This window comes from Aegilops tauschii, chromosome 2 (genome assembly GCF_002575655.3).
Source record: "Aegilops tauschii subsp. strangulata cultivar AL8/78 chromosome 2, Aet v6.0, whole genome shotgun sequence".
In the NCBI taxonomy this organism is placed as follows: Eukaryota; Viridiplantae; Streptophyta; class Magnoliopsida; order Poales; family Poaceae; genus Aegilops; species Aegilops tauschii.
Genome location: NC_053036.3, coordinates 132,637,836 through 132,658,613, shown reverse-complemented (window position 1 = coordinate 132,658,613; position 20,778 = coordinate 132,637,836). Strand labels below are relative to the sequence as shown.

Below are 20,778 nucleotides of genomic sequence, written 5' to 3'. Positions count from 1 at the left end.
GACAAGCTAGGGGACTTGTTTCATATGGTTGCCATCCTACAGTACGGGAGATTACAAACGGAATGCACAAACCATCATTTGCATCCCTAACGGTACTCCATTATTTTGCAGGGACCAGTCATCCCGCGATCAAAATAAGATCGCCGATCCTGGATGTGCATTTGCATCCGCGATTCGGTCTAACCTGGAACCTTGTAGCTGACTTTGGCATATTGGGATCAACTATCTTAGCAGTCGTTACCCATGGTACCACTGATGTGCAACATGGTCACACAATCTATCACGATCGGACCGTCACCATCTACCCAGGTATTCCATTTTTAACCCTCTCGCCTTCTCTTTCATTTTTGTACTAGTACTCTACTTACGTACTACGTAGTAGTAGGAGTACTTTTTACCTTGGAGGACGCATATAGCTAGCTAGGCCCTTGAAGACTTGAACCCACTAGCTGCCACCATTTTTGTTTTTCCATGTCTTACTATCTCATCCATGTAGCCAAGAGTGGCTATATATAATAAGCCGGTTATTTTACTTCCTCTATACCGGAGTAGTACTATTTGCTGCACAGTATTACTGATTGCCATATTTGAGCACAACATTATTATGCATGGACCTTGACTATGTATGTCCCCATGTGTCCAGATCTGAGATGCCGCGTGTACCAGATGAACGGCGCCGAGTTCGACCCCTGTGATGCTACGTGTGTGCCGAGGAACACTCTTGGAGAGTACTCGCTTTTCATTGGGGACAGCTGCCCCATTGTGAAGCGGGTGCCACCTTCCGTGCACGACACGGAAGGCCTGCCGTTCATGAAGCATGGTTGCGTCTTCCATGCGCACCGCCGGATGAACGACATCCTGGGACACGCTATCCCTGATTTATGCCGCTTCAGTTTGGATGAGTCTCCATCATGTGGAACCGGACTAGAAAGCTGCAACAATGATTCCCGTTGCCCACCGCTATGGATCGTGCCATCCATGAAGAACACCTGGGACTGGAACCTGGAGGAGGACATGTAGCCCATCTATAACGTGTAAGTGGAGTACGGTAAATTGTGAACGGTAGCGCTGTGAATATATGTAGACTAGTCGTGCACAAATTTATCACATGAATTGGAGATGAACTTGTGTGGCATACTGGCATTTGTCCTTCAGAATTTATTACTAGTAAATGTGTTATGTGTACGTGCAACTTGTGTGGTTGTTGCACGGGCTCCAACACGCTCTTTGAGAAAAAAAAAGGTGGCACGGCTTTGGATATACGTGACGTGGAGGCATCATATAGTAGCATCGTTCGCTATAGTTGTAGTACGCTCCTACTAGGACGACAACTCCTATAAAACCTTGCGCTTGGCTGTTTGCCTCTTCAGGAGGTTCAACAGTTCGTACTCATGTGAACCTTGCACTTGGCTCTTCGCCTCTTCGGAAGGTCCAACAATGATGATACTACAGTACACATTATGCTTCTGGCAATCTGACACCGATTGAACTGTTGCACGTCCACCGCGAGGGCGAGGGAGAGGGAGAGGGCGCGCTATAGTCAAAACCCTCTCCTCGTCCTGCGAACCACTGCGCGCGTGGGCGAGGGAGAGGCGTAGTAAGCAAGCTTCTCCTCGTTCGGCGAGTTGACGGGACACATCAAAGCAGTACTAGTACTAGTCCATACTGTGTCCTTTCTGGTTAATATGGCTTAATTTGAAACGAGAAAAATACATTGGCGGTCAACGTATGTAACAATACGCTCTTTACGGTCACTTTATATAGTTTTGCGGTGATTATTTGATCACTAGCTCATCGTAGAGCACTGTATTGCACCCTACTGACCGGCCACATAGTCGACGTGGCACTTTGTTGACTGGTTAAATTGTCACCTGGTTTCTGGGTCCCACCTGTCAGTTGGCAGAGCAAAGTAATCAGCTAAAAAACAAAGAGTGTAGTACATCTACACTTCCAATGCATTTAGCCTTTAATCTAAATCGATATTGATTGACTAATGCACCAACTTGTGCTCTAGGTATAGGCTACATGTCTATCCTTAATTACAGCATGCAACAACCTTCATTTAATCTTCTTCTCTCAATGGTCGCATGCACACATAACTTTTGGGCATTAATTATGCCCTGGTCAATGTGTAAATCTCTAAATGTACAGTCTTTCACGGACGTAGGGAGTAGGTTGAGCACTTGAGCGTGAGCGTGTGTGTTGCGTCGTGTGTTGTGTGCCGCATGGGTGCGTGAGTGTTGCGTGTGTCCATGTGTATGTGTGAGTGTTGCATGTTGCATGCATGCATGCATGCATGGGGCTTACTCCCTCCCATTGACATGTTCATATTTCAAGCTTCCTCTGTTCCCTCCATATGGTGATACTCCCTCTATTCCCAAATACGGAGTAAAATCCTCCCTTTGTTCCCAAATACGGAGTAAAATCCTCCCTCTATTCCCAAATACGGAGTATTTGTCTTTCTAGAGATTTCAACAAGTGACTACGTACGGAGCAAAATGAGTGAAGTGAGCGTAGAGGCATAGGGATAATGTAGAAAGGAAGTCTTCGCGATCCATTATTCCCCATCTCGGTCAGAGAGAACTATTCAACTAGTCTTCGCAGTGAAGTGACAATACACGCTGCAGCAGATGGGACACTTAATTAATAAGCTGAACCAGCGTGTTGGTGTTACTAAATTAGCCTTACCCAGTACTGCCATCATGTTTGCGAGTAGAGCATGCTTCTGTCCTCCATTAACTGACATATGGGCCCTCTTGTGGTAGACCCACATGTCATCGGTGTAACTATTTACACTCCGAAGGACGGTATATCCTGGTAGTAGTAGTAGAATTGAGATTTAATGCACTTTCTTCCCCGTCTTCCACTCTTCTTCCTCCTCTCTTCCCCATCGTTGGCCGCACACCATTTCCCCCCGCTCACTGCTCGCCCGCCCGTGCTATCTTCCTTGGTAGCTCACGCGTACCATATCCCCCCGCTCACTGCTCGGCCACACGAGGAGAAGCTTCTTCGCTCGCTCGCCCGAATCCACTTCCCCGCTGGCTCGCAGGCACCGAAAACCCCAATGGCAGAACCGACTGACACGTAGAGCCGCGATTGGAATTCCCTCCCCGATGTTCTCTTGGAGCAGATCTGTAATCGTATGGACCTACTCAGCACCGTCCGTCTGGCCGCATGCTCGGTGTCCTTGTACCGTCTACTCGTCTGCAACCGGCCGGCTCTTTTCAAGACACCTTGCTTGCGGATGCCCGATCCTCGCAGGTGGCCCAGACACCGACTTGACGATCCTACGGGGTTGCCGTGGTGCCCCTAGACATGCTACCACTACCCGTCCACCTGCCCTTCATGCGCGGCCACTACTGGGCGGGCATGAAGGCCAACTGGATCGTCCTCATCCACCAATCTGGTAGTCCATGGCGTCTCGTGGATATCTACACCCAGCGAGAGATCACCCTTCCATCTTTGGATACAACCGCCATCGAGCCTCGCGGCCCGCCGGACACTCCTGCCTACTATGCACGAGACGTGTCGAGCTTTTGGCTCGACCTCTGTTTGCTGAAGGTTGTAATCTGCCAAGTGCCCACACCATCAGAAGACTACATGGATTACAAGCTCATTGCCGTGTTCAACATAGGATTAGTCTATCTGGAATCCGGTCGCCATACATGGTTATGGCTCATCGTCGATCCTCTTCACCCAACACTTCTGTCTGATGCTATAGTGCACGATGGCATCGTTTATGCGGTCGACGCATAGATTGGCTGCCTATGCTGGTGGAATCTATCGTCGTGTAATTGTTCTATCTCATCTCATCTTTACCTTAAGAATATGACTGCATGTTCATTGTTACAAATTTAGAATATATAGTATGTCTATAACCACATCATTGCTATATGTTCCTCTCATTTCCTAGATTTTTATGACCACACATGTTATTGTTAGAGTTGATATGAGAACAATTGGTATCTAATGATTGTTAGAATAGATATTATGAGTATAACCTCATGATTGCTATATGTTACTCTCATTTCCAGGATTTTTATAACAACGCATGTTATTGCTTAGAGTTGATATGATAACTGTTGTAAGTGCTATGGTAGAATATGAGTAGGCCCTGTCATATCTGTTTTCCTCTCATTGTTACATGATGTTTGAACCATGATATATTGCTAGAATATGAAAGCCATTGGCTTATTTTTAACTTGGGGTATGATTATGACCACGGCATTGCAATTCTCTGTCTATGATATGTGTCACTGTTATAATAATCTTAATTCCACACATACTCTGAACATGATTGTTTATTTTTGTCCTTTTGGTCTCCAATTTGAATTGTTGCAGCAGACGCAAATGCGCTGGCCTTCATGATTCCAGGACCTGGAATCATACCAGCCGATGGGTGGTGGTTTATCGCTCGTTCAGCTGACAGTGGTCATTTGATGCTCATTTGCACGTACCAAATTGACCAAACCATTTAATCAAACCACATGCAGTACAATGCCTGGGGCGTTCGTGACATTGATGGCTATGGCTGCTTTGTGTTCGAGAAAGATCCCAGCTCCCTTGGGCCAGGCGTATTCAATTGGAGGCGGGTTTACAAACACGGCAACCACTCCATGTTCCTCGGGCTCAATTATCCGATCATCCAACCAATCATCGATCATATCACTGGCGATGATTACCGTGCTATGCAACTTCCATTCGCCAGGGGGGACTGTGTTTACACATCATACCATGGGTTTCATGAATCACCATATCCAGAGATTCGTTGACACAGCTTGTTGCGAGATAATCTTCAGTGTGTGAAAGGCATCAAGCTTCCATGCGATGGATGGCTTTTGCAAACCCGACATGCGGCGATGTGGTTCATGCCAACAGCAAATATGCACAACTTGATTCGTACTGATATATAGACTGAGCCATGTATTCTGCTGTTGTAGCATGACCCTCTTTTGTTGGATATTATGTACTATTGTTAGTTTGAAGCACTCCTCTGGTTTGAAGGATAGATACCTTTATGGGATCAAGTGCATCCTAACTCACCTACGCAGGATGTACTGATAATGATGATGGAGATGCTGTGCAGTATATATATATATATATATATATATATATATATATATATATATATATATATATATATATATATATATATATATATGGCGTCATATCTAGTGCATCCGGGATAGGTGGTGCATCCGTGTATCCGTCGACTCCTCAGCCGGCCGATTCACATCTCACGTATGGGATCAAAAGCAACATAATTTTGCAGAAACACGCCCGCAGCCTCTCCAAGTCCAGTCAGCTAATTTGCTAATAACCCCCTCCGCTAATCACACTTCTAAATCCCTTATTCCCTGTTCGTCTCCCTCCCAATCTGGATCTTCTCGTCCAATCACTCCATGGCGGCGGCTTGGGTGAATCCTTCCACGGCAGCCACACTTGGCCTGTCCGCCTCGAATGGCTCCAAGGCCCTGTTGATTGCTTCTACGGTGTTCGCGCTTCACCTGCCTCCGAGTCTGTCCGCCCCAAATCGCTCCACGGCCTTGGTGATCCTTACGACGGTCGCGGCGTGATCCGCCATGTCTGGCCTACCTTCGTGCCCGCCCGCATTCTTGTCGGTTCCCGACGCCAAGTTGGCGACCGGCCACAACCTGCGCACCATCCAGTCCACTGCGTCCACATGCAGTGGTTGCTCCTCTGCCTGACGATGTTATCTACTACCTGCAACAAGAGGCTCGACGTGTGGCCGGCAACACTCCATAGCAAACAAGGATCATGTTTCCAGATTTTCTTGTTCATGTTGAATGTATCTAGTACTTGGCTATGTGCAGATTGTAGCTTGCGAGCTCATCCATTGAATTGTTCTTTGTTAAATGTGTGTATAGCTTCAGACATCAGAATGTGAATTGTACATTGCCGTGTCGTATTGTTTTTCAGAGACAAGTGAATTTAGCTTGTTCCCGCTGATTTGAGGTATTCTGCAATACATGATGTAATACGGCTGATTCAGGGCAACAATATCAGCTGGTGCTTGAGCATTCCTCGTGATTTTGCATTCCTATGTTTCTTTGACATATTCAGTTATTCACAAACAAGAACATGTTGCTGCTGCAAGCTTACAAACAAACCACCGTTTATTTTCTGTTCGTGAATAATATTGTTGAGGCTGATGTGGGTTTGCAAGCTGAGTTCTATTCATTGTACAAAAAATAGATCATGCTTAAGGTTTATGTGAACATAATGTAACATGGTGCCCCTGCTGCTTCATACACTCTATTCATTAAAAATCAATTCAGAGAAAATAAGAGGGAGATAGTTCAAGAAACTCAATTTTCCATCCATCACAAGAATTCAATATATCAAGGAAATAATATTAGTATCTCACTAATACAAATTCATGTTTTTCAACAGACTGAGAGCCATCACGGAGCACCACTTGGCTTCATCTGCAGCACAATCTCAGCCCCTTTGCCTTCTTTTTTGCTAGGACAATTGCGACTATCATGAAAAACTATTTGTTTGCACGTCTTGCACAAGCGTGCAACCTTTACCTTGGCTTCCTTCTTCTTCTTTTTCTGTTCCTCCTCACTTATTTCCTTTCCTCTCTTTATTCTTTTGCATCTCCCCACCGTGCGAACATCAGTTGGCGGGTGTATGTCAATTTCAGTAGGAATATTGCAACCAATAAAAGCCTCATACTCATCTTGTCTAGTGTGCTTCACACCTGATGTGGGAACCATTTCATCCAAAGGTGCTTCAATATTTAATACACTTGATGTTAGAAAATCCATGCCTTCATCCGAGTGCTTGGCCTTCTGAATTAGATCTTCCAACTTGTTGCGTACAACTGAAATCTTCTTCCTCGTAGCTTCATTCAACGAATCGGTTGCCTTCTCTTCTATTAAATTCCCATGCTCATCATACACATTCTCCCTGTAAATAAAATTATATAATGTCAGCCATTTGGTTTTCAATTAGAATATCAATTGCATAAATTTTGTATACCTTTTGCACCGTTTCTTCCATCTTTTCATAATGTAGTACGATGGAAGTTCATTTTGATTTTCAGCCCTCAACACCTGCATGATATGGCGGCACGGGATTCCAATTGTTTCAAATAACTTACATGAACAATGAGCTATCATGGTTGTGGTGTCACACTGAACTTCCCTAATCCTATGGGATCGACCTCTCAATGTCACTATTTTTAGTGTTCCATCTTGTGCAATGCCTTGGATGCAACAATGGTATCTTGCTGCAACAATCTCTTTCTGAAATTTCTCAAACACCTCATATGTAAACACATCTCTACCTTGTTTCTCCATTTTCCATGGTGTCAATAGTTGCGGGGTTGTATGAATGCTTCAGTTGTCAGCAATCAACTCTTCTTCTCATTGGCATTCTAATGTCGTGTCAAACCTAAGCCAGAACTCAACCAAAGCAAGCTTACGATGAATAAAACGGTTAAAAAATGAATTTGCACTTTCAGACCTTGAAGTGGTTCGGAGAATACCCGCCAATGGTATGTCCATAAAGTAAGCTGGTATCCATGACTCGCGAATGCTAAACCTTTTAACCAGCCACTCATTTTCCTCCAAGCCATACTCCGTAATGACGGAATTCCATTGTGATTCAAACTCTGCTGGAGTTTCCGAACCCCATACACACGAATTCATCTTGTCCCAAAATTCAGACTCTTCTCTAATTATTGGTCCAATCTTCTCCGGAAGTTTTTCCATTATGTTCCACATACATAACCTATGCACTGTGGTCGGAAAAACTGTTTCAATCGCATTCTTCATGCTAACAGCTTCATCAGTTATAATGAGTCTAGGTGCTACCCCTCCCATTGCTGTAAGGAAGGTCTCAAATAACCAAACATATGACTCAGTCTGCTCATTGCACAAGAATGCTGCACCAAAAAACACACTCTGTAAGTGATGATTAACCCCTGTAAATGGTGCAAAGATCATGTCGTATTGATTAGTGGTGTAAGTAGAATCGAAAGATACCACACCATCACCCCCAAAGTGACTATAGTTTTTCCTACTCATGGCATCTGCCCAGAAAACATACATTAAGTTCCCCTCTTTCTCAACAACAAAATCATAGAAGAAAGCTGGATTGACTTCTTGCTTTCTAGCTAGCTGAGCGACAAACATTTGAGCATCGCCGTTCCTAATTTTAAGCCTGAGGTCACGGTAGTAGTTTTGCAGGTCCCTCTTGCTGCATCCAACATACGGAAACCCACCTTCGCTGACTTGAAGGAGCCTGTACGCCTGGCATGTACCTATGCTTGCTTTGTGACATGTGTACAACATATTTTTTGCCCTCTCATTAACTTTACGATTTGATCTGATCAAGTAACGTTTATCAGGTGATACAAGGCCATGGCTATGGTGCTCAACCCATGATTATATCTTGTAGGTGTTGTCGCCACACAACTTGACGAAGATATGTGCATCACAACCGCATCGTGTGGTTGTATTCTTACGGCTTTTCTTTGATTGGTTTGATGGGTCTTTAATCTCCTTGTTCTTCTCAGTCCTAAATCCTTCCCTGCTGCACATGAAACGCTTTGTCCGAACCACTTCTTTGTTCAACTTTTTCTGCTGTCCGACACGAACTCCAAAACCCACATGATGTGCATACGACTTGTAGAACTCCTCCACAGCCTCAAGCCCTTCAAATGTCATCCCTACTTTAGGATTCAATTTTTCGTCGCAACTCGACGTAAAAGACGAGCACTAAAACATAAATAATGAATCACAATAATCATCATTATGCATAAATCTCTGAACTGGTAAGAAGCATGGTGAATCATAGTTTATCACACTCACGAATAGGGGAATGCTTTCTTTCTTTCTTGGCGTAGTAAATTCGGGCTCATTCATTTGAGTTTGCAAGCTTTTACCTGATTCTGTAGCTGCACATGCATCAACACGGTTATTCTCCAGAAAAGTACGCATGTACACCATAGACAAATAATCATCAGGGTCATACACAACATGGTTGGATTTTACGGATGTTACCTGAAGCTCCATCCACCATACTGAAGTTCGGTTCATATTCTGCAGCACTAGTATTTTCAACAGACGTAGCAGGGCAAGTGAGATGGGCCACACCATGGCTAGATGCAGAGGCACACCGATGGTCAACACTTGAATTATGGATCACCGCTGATGCATGTTCAACATCCTTAACAGTAGAAGCCGCCGTGACGATCTGTTGTAGCTTATCACGTGATGAGAATTTTTCCACGAAACTGATGGGGAGTTCGGAGATGCATCCCTCGTGGCCGTCGCTGAGATCGCCAGGGCAGACGAAATCCGCCGTGGCGATTGTGCCTGCGGATGCATGCTGCCGCGGCCGATGCCCTCGTTGGGATGGAGGTTGCGGCTGTGATTAGGGATTGGGAGGGAGACGAACAGGGAATAAGGGATTTAGAAGTGTGATTAGCGGAGGGGGTTATTAGCAAATTAGCTGACTAGACTTGGAGAGGCGGCTGGCGTGTTTCTGCAAAATTATGTTGCTTTTGATCCCATACGTGAGATGTGAATCGGCCGGCTGAGGAGTCGACGGATACATGGATGCACCACCTATCCCGGATGCACTAGATATGACGCCTATATATATATATATCACTTAGGCTTCAAGTGTGTACTTGTTAGTTAAACCTATGGTTAAAATGTGACACTAAATACGACTAGTAAGTAGTACAGTAGCAGTACTAGTATACGTCGGTCAAATTATCCATCATGTCCACACATTGAATTGACGTGACAACACGCTGCGCGTGAGGTGACACAAGAATCCCGACGGCGTGTTCGGGTATTCTGGACTTCAGATTTGGAGTACCACTTATCTGTCGAAATCTTTCATCATTCGCTTAAATCAGTCGATTGATCATACATTGAGTACCATATAACTGGAATTAACCCATGCAAGTCGAAGAAGGATTGGCCGGTGCTGCCGGCTAGCGTCAAGTTTGATCCCATGGATCAGGAGCTGATCAAGCACCTTGAGGCCAAAGTGAGTGCTGACAATGCGAGATCTCACCCTCTCATCGATTTGTTCATACCAACCATCGACAGCGAGCACGGCATATGCTACACCCATCCTGAGAAACTTCCAGGTAAGACACCGATCGGCCGTCTACTTGCACAAACATATTCCTTTGTTTATAGCTCTATTTTTCTTTTTAGACGCAGACCCGGTGACGCAATTACAATTTGACAGTTAATAAAAAGTGAAACAAGTGACTGCAACATGCCAAAGATGTTATGAAAATGCCAACTACGTACACTAAAACTTGTATTCGACAATACTGCAGGTATCACACTGAGTGGCCTAAGCAAGCATTTCTTCTAGCACAATTCCAGGGTGTTCAAAAGGGGCACGTGGACGCGTCGCAAGATACAGTCGGAGTGCGGCATGCACGCGATGTGGCACAACACCGGCAATACCTTGCCGGTGATGGTCAACGGCCGGCAGATGGGCAGCAAAAAGGTTCTGGTGCTGCACACCAACAAGAACTTCGACCAGCAGAGGACCAACTGGGTGATGCACCAGTACCACCTCGGGGACCTGGAGCAAGAGAAGGAGCGGGAGCTGGTCCTCTGCAAGATTTTCTACCAGACGAACACTAGGGCCAGGAGTAAAAAGATTATAAGTTAGTTTGGTATTGGTACTTGTACTACCTTGTCGTCTGCAAGTTGGTATTGTTGTTAACGATCTTTTGGTATGAACTTGGCATTTGCTTCCAACCATCATGCCAAGGTCGACGTGGATATAAAGCTGAATCATTTGTTTCGAAACGAATTTTCAGGCACCTGATTTTTATTTGATGGGTAGCATAAGCACCTGCCATTCGAATTCCCAGTTCTCCAAAATTTTCGAAACAAGTGCATGCTCTTATTATCACGATGAAAAAACAATATCCCTGCTGCATCCCAGTTATCAGTCTGTACTTGCAGAATTCTCTCGTTTATTGAGCACGTATATTGTTTTTTTAGGTTGAGCAAGTTTCAAGTGGGCTGTAGACTGCTCAGGCTTGGTTTTGTTTTTAACAGGCCCAGCCCATGATGACAACGGGGCACAAAGATCCAGCAGGTATCTACTGGCCTCTGGCCCGCCAGCGTTAGTTATATTTTGTCTTACAACATCCGTAGGCACTTTTTTTACTGAATCAAACACACAGCCCAGTTCTATTTTCCTCTTGAAACGCATGTCCTACATCCATTTTCTAATCTCTACCTATAGTTTTACTAGTTCATATACACGTATCATTATATTGAAAAATACATAAAATTCACTTTTCATATTTACATCCTTATTTTTGTTGTTGTTTTCCCTCCCAGCGCTGATTTTTTTTACCACAGGTTTTCCCTTAAACCAACTCAATTGTCCCACATCTTATTTGCTTACAAAAACAAAATGATTTTTTTTTTCAAATCAATAAGTTCTTAAAAAATGTTTATCATTTCGGGATTACAAAAGTTCGGACTCCACCGAAATATGCAAAATAAGGTTGAACTTTTTGACCGTGGTCCTGGGCAGAAAATGGGCTGTAATAAATTACTTAAAAATTAGCAAATGGGCTGCAAATTATTAAAAAATAGCAAATGGGCTCTATGTTGTCTGCCACAGATTTGGAGGCTGACTTGTGGGCCTACTAAGTTCATGCGTACACAAGGTTTATCAAAAAAGAAACTTAGTCAACAATTGACTCTACCAGCGTCAGACCGTTAGATGTCAATCTAACGGCAATCGTGCTTCTTCAGTCTCTGATCTTCCTGCCCCAGCCGCCCAAACCAGCGCCGTCAGAACCGCCTGCTCCCGCCTCCCGAGGCCGGCTGTGCTGCCGGGAAGGCCTGATGGCCCCATCATATACTCGCATCCCTGGCCTGTCTATCCCTCTACTCACCCACACCTCCTGTTATTTTCCGGTGACGGCAGCCGAACCAGTCAACCCTCATACTCTCCACCGCGTGGGCAGCCACTGCCGTGTCTTCCCCGGCTCCGTGTCGTTCCCTTCGTAGGCCTCGCCGTCGTCCACCGCCCTGGTGCTCTCGGCGCGGCGTGGTCAACGTGGTCAACGAACGACATCCATCGGAAGTGGACTGTACATGGAGAGGCTGACAGCTGGGTCCACGACCGCACACAAGGAAATGCCTCCTTATTACGCGCAAAATAATGATTCCTCCACCTGACATCTGGGACCCGCCGAAAGGGCCTCTATATTTCACGAAAAAACGTTCCCTGCGCTGACAGGTCGGACCCACCAACTATATCTTCGCACGCAAGGAAGTGCCTCCTTATTGCGCACAAAAAAATGAATACCGCCTGCCAGCAGGGACCCACCATAGTGGGTGGCTGACTTGTGGGCCTACTAAGTTGACGGGGACAGAGGGCTTTGTCAACTTAGTCAATATGAATGATTCTAGCTCCAGTGACCGTACGATGTCCATCCAACGGCCTTAGTGCTTCTTCAACCTCTGGTCTTCTTGCTCCAGCAGCCCAAAGCAGCGCCGGTCATGCCGCCTGCTCCTGCCTCCCGGGGCCGGCTGTGCTGCCGCGGAGGCCTCACCGCCCCCATACTACTCCCACCACTGGCCAGGCCATCCCTCCACTCACCCACACCCCCTGTTATTCTACGGCGATGGTAGCCTCACACCGCAGCCGAACCAGTGAACCCTCGTACTCCTCTCCGCGTGGGCATCCATTGCCGCGTCTTCCCCGGCTCCGCGTCGTCCCCTTCCTAGGCCTCGCCGTCGTCCACCGCCTTGGTGCTCTCGACGCGGCGTGGTCAATGTGGTCAACCGCCGACTTCCATCGGAAGAGTACTGTACGTGGAGAGGCTGACAGCTGGGTCCACGGCCACAACCCAGTTTTTTTGTGATTTGCCAAGTAAGTCGCTTTGTCAGGCTTGTTGGGCTGCAAATCCTTCAAGACGAGGAGAGCTTCATTCGGCTGGCCGAGAAAATGGCCTATCAGTAATGAGAAATGGGTTGTACATTTTTAAAACACATCAAACCGGCAATTAGTTTCAAATTTCTTTTTTTAATTTCGAGATTTTAAATTTCATTGATTTTTATGTGTGGACAATTTGTTGGATTTTATATTGATATACATTTATTTTTAAAATCAGTTTGAATGTGACTCGAAATTTCGGGATTAAAAACTGTTCGGACCACACCGAAATATGCAAAATTTCGTATAATTTTTTAACCGTGGCCACAATATGGGCTGTAATGCTAACAAAAAGAATATGGGCTCCAAAAAAACCTTAAGAATTAGCAAATGGGCTGTAAATTATTAGAAATAATGGTAGATGGGCTGTATGATGTTTTCCACAGATTTGAGGCTTTCTTAAAAAAAAGGTTGACGCACAAGGAGTGACTGTTGGATGTCCATCCAACGGCCATCGTGCTTCTTCAATATCTGCTCTTCCTACTCCAGCCGCTCAAACAAGCACCAGCGAGACTGCCTGCTCTCTCCTTCCTGCGGCCGGCTGTGCTGCCGCACAGGCCTCACTGCCCCACCGTACTCCCATCACTGGTCTAGCCATCCCTCTACTCACCCACACCTGTTGTTATTCTCCGGCGACGGCAGACGAACCAGTAAACCCTCGTATAGTCGTACTCCCCTCCGCGTGGGAAACAACTGCCGAGTCTTTCCTGCCTCCGTGTCGTTCCCTTCCTAGGCCTCACCATCGTCCACCGCCCTGGTGCTCTCGGCGCGGCCTGGTCAACATGGTCAACGACTGACATGCATCTGAAGTGGACTATACGTGGAGAGGCTGACAGCTGGGTCCACGGCCGCACGCAAGGAAATGCCTCCTTATTACGCGCAAGAGGATGATTCCTCCACCTGACATCTGGGACCCACAAAAGGGCCTCTGTATTTCGCGAAAAAATGTTACCGCCGCTGACAGCTTGGACCCACCAGCTATATCTTCGCACGCAAGGAAGGGCCTCCTTATTACGCACAAAAAAATGAATACCCCCCTGCTAGCTGGGACCCAGTATAGTGGCAGGCTGACTTGTGGGCCTACTAAGTTGACGGGGATGGAGGGCTTTGTCAACTTAGTCAATATGCATGATTCTAGCTCCAGTGACCGTACGATGTCCATCCAACGACCGTAGTGCTTCTTCAACCTCTAGTCTTCTTGCTCCAGCCGCCCAAACCAGCGCCGGTCGTGCCTCGTGCTCCTGCCTCCCATGGCCGGCTGCGATGCGGCGGAGGCCTCACCGCCCCTACTACTCCCACCGCTGGCCAGGCCATCCCTCTACTCCCCCACACCCCCTGTTATTCTGCGGCGACGACAGCCTCACACCGCAGCGAACCAGTGAACCCTCATACTCCTCTACGCGTGGGCATCCACTACCGCGTCTTCCCCGGCTCCGCGTCGTCCCCTTCCTAGGCCTCGCCGTCGTCCACCGCCCTGGTGCTCTCGGCGTGGCGTGGTCAACGTGGTCAAGGAACGGCTTCCATCGGACGTGGACTGTACGTGGAGAGGCTGACAGCTAGGTCCACGTCCGCAGCAAGGAAGTGCCTCCTTATTACGCGCAAAATAATTATTCCTCCACCTGACAGCCGGGACCCAGCGGACGGGCCACCGTATTTCGCAAAAAAAAAACGTTTCCCCCTGACTGCTGGGACCCACCAGCAACATCTTCTCACGCAAGGAAGTGCGTCCGGGCAAAAAAACGATTCGCCCCCCTGACTGCTGGGACCCACCAGCTACATCTTCGCAGGCAAGGAAGTGCCTGACAGTCAGGACCCACCTGGTCGAAGCATACGTAGCGTTGTCATTCTGGTCGCGAACGTGTACGCACATACTGGTCGATGTAGAGGCGCGCATGTGTTGTAGTAGAGGCGCGCACGTAGCATGCACACGTACGTACAGCGGCCAGTGTGCAAGAAAGAAAATACGGCCACATACGTACATACGAGCAGGGTCTCGAACGCCTACTCGCGCATACGTACGGCCAGGGCTCGTGTACATGGCTCGATCGGAACGGAGAAACAGCGTCGTCATCGTGTTCATGGGGAGCCAACCGGCTGGGTCGGAACGGAATGCGTCGTCGTGTTCATCGGGAGGGCTTGGACGGAACAGCCGATGGAAACGAGGCCTGGCGTACCGCAGAATGGAGGAAACGGCCTTGTGTTCGACCGGCCACGTTTGAAACGGGATCCTGTTCATCGGGAGGGGTCTGGTTACCGCAAAACGAAGGAAACGGACCTCCTATGGTCGAAACGGGGGTCATGTTGATCGGGAGGGGTGTGGCGTACCGCAAAACGAAGGAAATGGACTTCTGTTGGAGCGCTACGGTCGAAACGGGGGTCCTGTTCATCGGGAGGGGTGTGGCATACCGCAAAATGGGACTCCACGGGATACTGTTCATCTCCACCGTCGACCCCCTCCAGCCTCCACGGGCTACTGTTCATCCACCGTCGACCTCCTCCAGCCTCCACCTACGACTGTTCATCCACGGGATCCTGTTCATCCAGCCTCCACCGCGCGCTACTCCACCGGCTACTGTTCAAGCAGCCCTCTCCACGGGCTCCTGTTCAACCACCCCTCCACGGGCTACTTTTCATCCAGCCCTCCACCGTCTACTGTTCATCCTGCCCTCCACGGGGTGGTCCTGTTCATCCTGCCCTCCACGGGGTCCTGTTCATCCAGCACCAACCGGCTCATCGATCGGGGTCCTGTTCATCCAGAGGCAACACCACAGGGTCCTGTTCATCCACCCCCACCGGGAACTGTTCATCCAACCCCCCAGCAACGCTCACTGTTCATCCAGAGGCAGCATCGATCGGCTTCAGTTAGCAGCAGTAGCGAAGGAACCGCTCGATCGGGTTGAGTTAACAGCCATCGATCGATCACTCAGGTTCAGTAACGTGTAGCCTGCAGTGCAATCGCTCGGGTTCAGTTAGAGTCCAATGCCTCGCTCGGGTTCAGTTAGAGCCCAATGCCTCGCACCCACGCGCGTGCATGTACAAGAGAAACGCGCATCGCTCGGCCCTGACCACCCACCGTAACCGGGAACACCCCGATATTTTCCTCACCCTCGCTTCTACCACGGTTTTTTCCGTCATGGACGGCCCAAAGAATGTCATGCAGCTGCGTCTCCGGCCCGCCCAGGACGAAAATCCCATTTTCTGTCATGATTTTTTGTCATAGAAGTAGGACCCCACCACATCTATGATGATACCGTGTTTTGTCACAATTATCGTCATAGAAGTGTCATAAGTATGATAGAAAAAAATTCGTTCGGCCCAAAATGTCACGGATGTGTCTTTTTTTGTAGTGATGTTACTTGCCCGAGATTTGATCATCGGTATTTCAATACCTAGTTAAATCTCGTTACCGGCAAGTCTCTTTACTCGTTCCGTAATGCATCATCCCGCAACTAACTCCTTAGTCACATTGCTTGCAAGGCTTATAGTGATGTGCATTACCGAGAGGGCCCAGAGATACCTCTCCGACAATTGGAGTGACAAATCCTAATCTTGATCTATGCCAACTCAACAAGTACCATCGAAGGCACCTATAGAGCACCTTTATAATCACCCAGTTACGTTGTGACGTTTGGTAGCACACAAAGTGTTCCTCCGGTATTCGGGAGTTGCATAATCTCATAGTCATAGGAACATGTATAAGTCATGAAGAAAGCAATAGCAATATACTAAACGATCAAGTGCTAAAGCTAACGGAATGGGTCAAGTCAATCACATCATTCTCTAATGATGTGATCCCATTAATCAAATGACAACTCATGTCTATGGCTAGGAAACTAGAGGCATACTAGTGACACTTTGTTTGTCTATGTATCCACACATGTACTAAGTTTCCGGTTAATACAATTCTAGCATGAATAATAAACATTTATCATGAAATAAGGAAATAAATAATAACTTTATTATTGCCTCTAGGGCATATTTCCTTCAGCTTCCTCGTCATGTCGTCATTCTTTTCTACTAGTACTGCGATTTCCTCCTCGTATCCCTCGCGTGTAGACTTGAGTTCCTCTTCAAGCTCCATGGTCCTAGTCATCACCTTCTTCAGATCTATCATGCTTGCGCACATTTGGTTCTCTTGGCGACGAATGTGCTGGTTTAACTCCTGGATGAAAGTTGCAATGGACCTGTCCCTCCTGGTGCTGATCATCTCCCATTGCTCATCTCGGCGCCCACATATCTGATAGATGGTGTCCTTAAGATCCTTGTGATAAACTTCGCCGATGCGTCCCATGGCGATGTGCGCTGCCATGCTCTTTCCTAGACTCCAGGTTGGTGCATCAAAGGAAAACTCTATGGGCTCAGTAACTGGCGTGAATGTCCTTCCTAGAACATGAACTCGAATCATCCAACGCTCCTCTTCTGGTAAAGTGGCGATGTAGGTCCCAGTGAAGCTTGGTATTCCGATGTTCAGGTACCTAGTGACTTCCTTCAAGTGTCGTCGAAAAGGTGTGTCTTCATCTGGTTGAGCGAACTTGTTCCTTGGGTCTGCCATCTATAGAGTGGAAAATGGAGAGGAGTCAGAAATGAGTAGAGAAGAGTGACCTCTGGCTTATCTCAGTGGCCGCGTCCTACAATCAGTGTGTGCTCTGATACCATGTTCTAGCGATCCGACCTCAAACGGTCAAATCTCTGTGCATAAGTGTCATCCCTGGATCGGTAATGCTGACACACACACAGTACTTGAAGGATTTATAACAAAGTGCAATCACACACTTATTACATCGAATGTCTCAAAATAGAACTTATTACAATAATATGGCTTAAGGCCATCTAAATAAGATAACTGCAGAAGCATCGAAGGTAAATGAGTCCATCAACTCCAACGGCATAGCTGAGTGCACGACAACGACCTAGCGCACCTTACTCTTCGTCTGAAAAGTCTGCAACATAATACGTTGCAGCCCGAAAACGGGTCAGCACATGGAATATGCTGGCAAAATAACACTATAGAGCAATGAACAGATAATAGCTATAACTATATGCATATATGGCTGATGGAGGCTCTACGGTTATCATATTTTTGCGAAAAAGCCAATTTTTTCCTACAACAAAGCAATATATTTTGTTTAACTATCATGGTAGTTGATAAACATTGAGAAGGTTCCTCCAACTCAATCCCAATTAAACAGTATTTAGAACCCAACAAATTAATTTTAGAGTGATGAGCTCAAATCAATAATTCAAGAACCAGATACTCAAGATGTCCATAACCGGGGACACGGCTAACCATGATTAGTTTGTACACTCTACAGAGGTTTGCGCACTTTTCCCCACAAGACTCGATCTCCTCCGTTGAATTTCTCGCACTACATGACGTTTGAGAAACGGATGACCGAGACATAGTCTTTCAGAAGCATTAACTCCTTACTCTGGGTAGACAGTACCACCTACATCCCCTACATCTGCTAGCCTACCACTGAAAGAGGTCACGCAACATACTCAACTATGCCAGAGCCCATAATGGCTTGTGGCTGCACACAGAAGTTTCTAGCATGAATAATCTTATGATCCCGTTGAGCCCGGGTGGCGAACCATAGGATGACCACACGGGTACTCCAGGATTATCCTAGGACAACACTGGATTCTCCAGGTGCCCACAACCAATCCACCCATATGTGTATTTAAGTAGCCACCTTAAGTTAACCATTAATTAACAACTCTCACATCTGTCATGGATACACTCAACCAATCCACGTCTACGAGCATAGCATAGCAGTATAAGCACAACAAAGAAGTAACTCCCGGGGTTTGATATAAAGGACAATAGGTTCTATCTCATCATCTACTTCCCATTACCCACATGTTATCAGTCCTACTCATGCAATGTTTGAGGGTTGAATCTAATGCATAAAAACTGGGTAATAAAGGGGTATGATCAAAGTGTTTACTTGCCTTGCTGACAATCTGTAAACCCTAGAGACTCGTAGTAGCACGCTTCGCACTCCGGAAATTCTATCGCAAACAAACAATAGCATACATGCACTCAAGCATAGATGCAAGGGTAAAACTCAAATGAAAAAAATCCCAATTGAAAGTTCAACTGAAGAGCTTCGATTTGCAAAAAGAATCACTCCAATCGGAGCTACGAAACTCAAACTACGATAAAAAGAAGTTCGAATTCAAATCTGCTTGAAACCAAATTTTTATTTGTCAAAACCATGTTCAAGTTGATTAAATGGAAACAGGGGTTCGAGACGAAGATTTTGGCGTCGGTTTCACTGGATTTGGACGAATGGTTAAAAAGTTGCGAGGGTTTGAAGATCAGGGGCTAATCTGCGATAAAAATAATCATGGATAGGTCCCTGGTCGAAAATAAAAACAGAAAAAGGAAAATCTATCGGAAGGACGTCCGCTAACAACGAACGAATTCATTCGTTGTAAGAACTAAATGAACAAACGTTCGTAGAATAGATCTAGCCGAAGAAAAACCGAGAAAACCGATCTTTAAAAAACCTAATTAGATCTAGGGTTTATCGAAACAAACCGACGAAAACCGGTCGGCGGCGGCGGATCCGAACAACGACGGGGCGGCGGGGCTAGGCGGGGCTCCGGCGGTGGCGGAGCAGCAGTAGCGGGCTGCAGCGGCGGTGGCGGTGGACGGCTGCGGCGGCTCGGGACGGGGTGGAGAGGGGCGGCGGCGGCTACTTATAGAAGGGGGCGGCCTCGGCTTGTGGGAGGGGGCGCAGGTGGCGGTGTCCGTGCGGGACACGGCGGCGCTCGGCGGCGCGGCTCGGGACTCTGTCCCGAGTCGGAGAGGGAGGCGGCGGCGCGCTGGGCCGGCCTGCGCGGCTGGGCCGTTGGCCCAGTCGGGCAAAACTTTTTTTTAAATAAATTCCGCCAAAGAAAAAATCCTAAAAAAATATAAAAAAATTCTAAAAATGCCAAAAACAATTTTCACCGTCTAAATAGAATATTTAGAACAAAGTGAACACTTTTCTGGCTTAAAAATACAAATTTGAAAAATGCATATTTTTCTAATTCAAATAAAATCCCGAATAAAATCCAAATAAAATATTTATTTGATTTTAATGTTTTTCCTCCAATATTCCTCTTATTTTGGAGAAGTCATTTTATCTCCACTCATTTATTTTAATATCGGAAATATTTCGAAGGAAAAAATTATTAAAACCAAAATGATCCTCTTTTCAAATTTGAGAAAAATTCAAATATGAAAATAAATGAAATCCCCAACTCTCTCCGTGGGTCCTTGAGTTGCTTAGGATTTCTAGGACCACAAACGAAGAGCAAATAAAATATGATATGCATATGATGACGTATGTATAACATCCAAATTGAAAATTTGGGATGTTAGAGTGTGTTGAACGCGGAGTCGCCGTCCGTTCGGTGCTTGGATCAGATCTTCCGCGTTTTGAATCGCCACGAGTACGACTCCATCAACCGCATTCTTGTAACATTTCCTCTTAGCGATCTTCAATGGTATGAAGATGCACTCCCTCTCTCTCGTTGTTGGCATCTCCTAGATTGATCTTGGTGAGATGTAGGAAAATTTTGAATTTGTTACTATGATCCCCAACATTTACCTGCCAATCGACCGCAAAGAGCGGCTGATAGGAGGTCGCGGCCAATTTGTATCAAGGGTGTCTATAACTTGCCTATTCTGAGTCGTAGGTCGTTCTAGCCTACAGTAAGGGTCTATTTGGATTGAGCCCCATCTAGCTCTACCAAGTTATTGGCATGGCTAAAAAAGGTAGATTGTGGCTATTTGGATTGTAGCCCATAGCA

At 46.5% G+C, this 20,778-nt stretch overlaps 1 pseudogene; it reads right to left on the bottom strand.

Moving 5' to 3' along the window:
* Positions 1-6,234: 6,234 nt before the first annotated feature.
* On the bottom strand, positions 6,235-9,131 carry LOC141040818 (protein FAR1-RELATED SEQUENCE 5-like; annotated as a pseudogene).
* Positions 9,132-20,778: the final 11,647 nt, after the last annotated feature.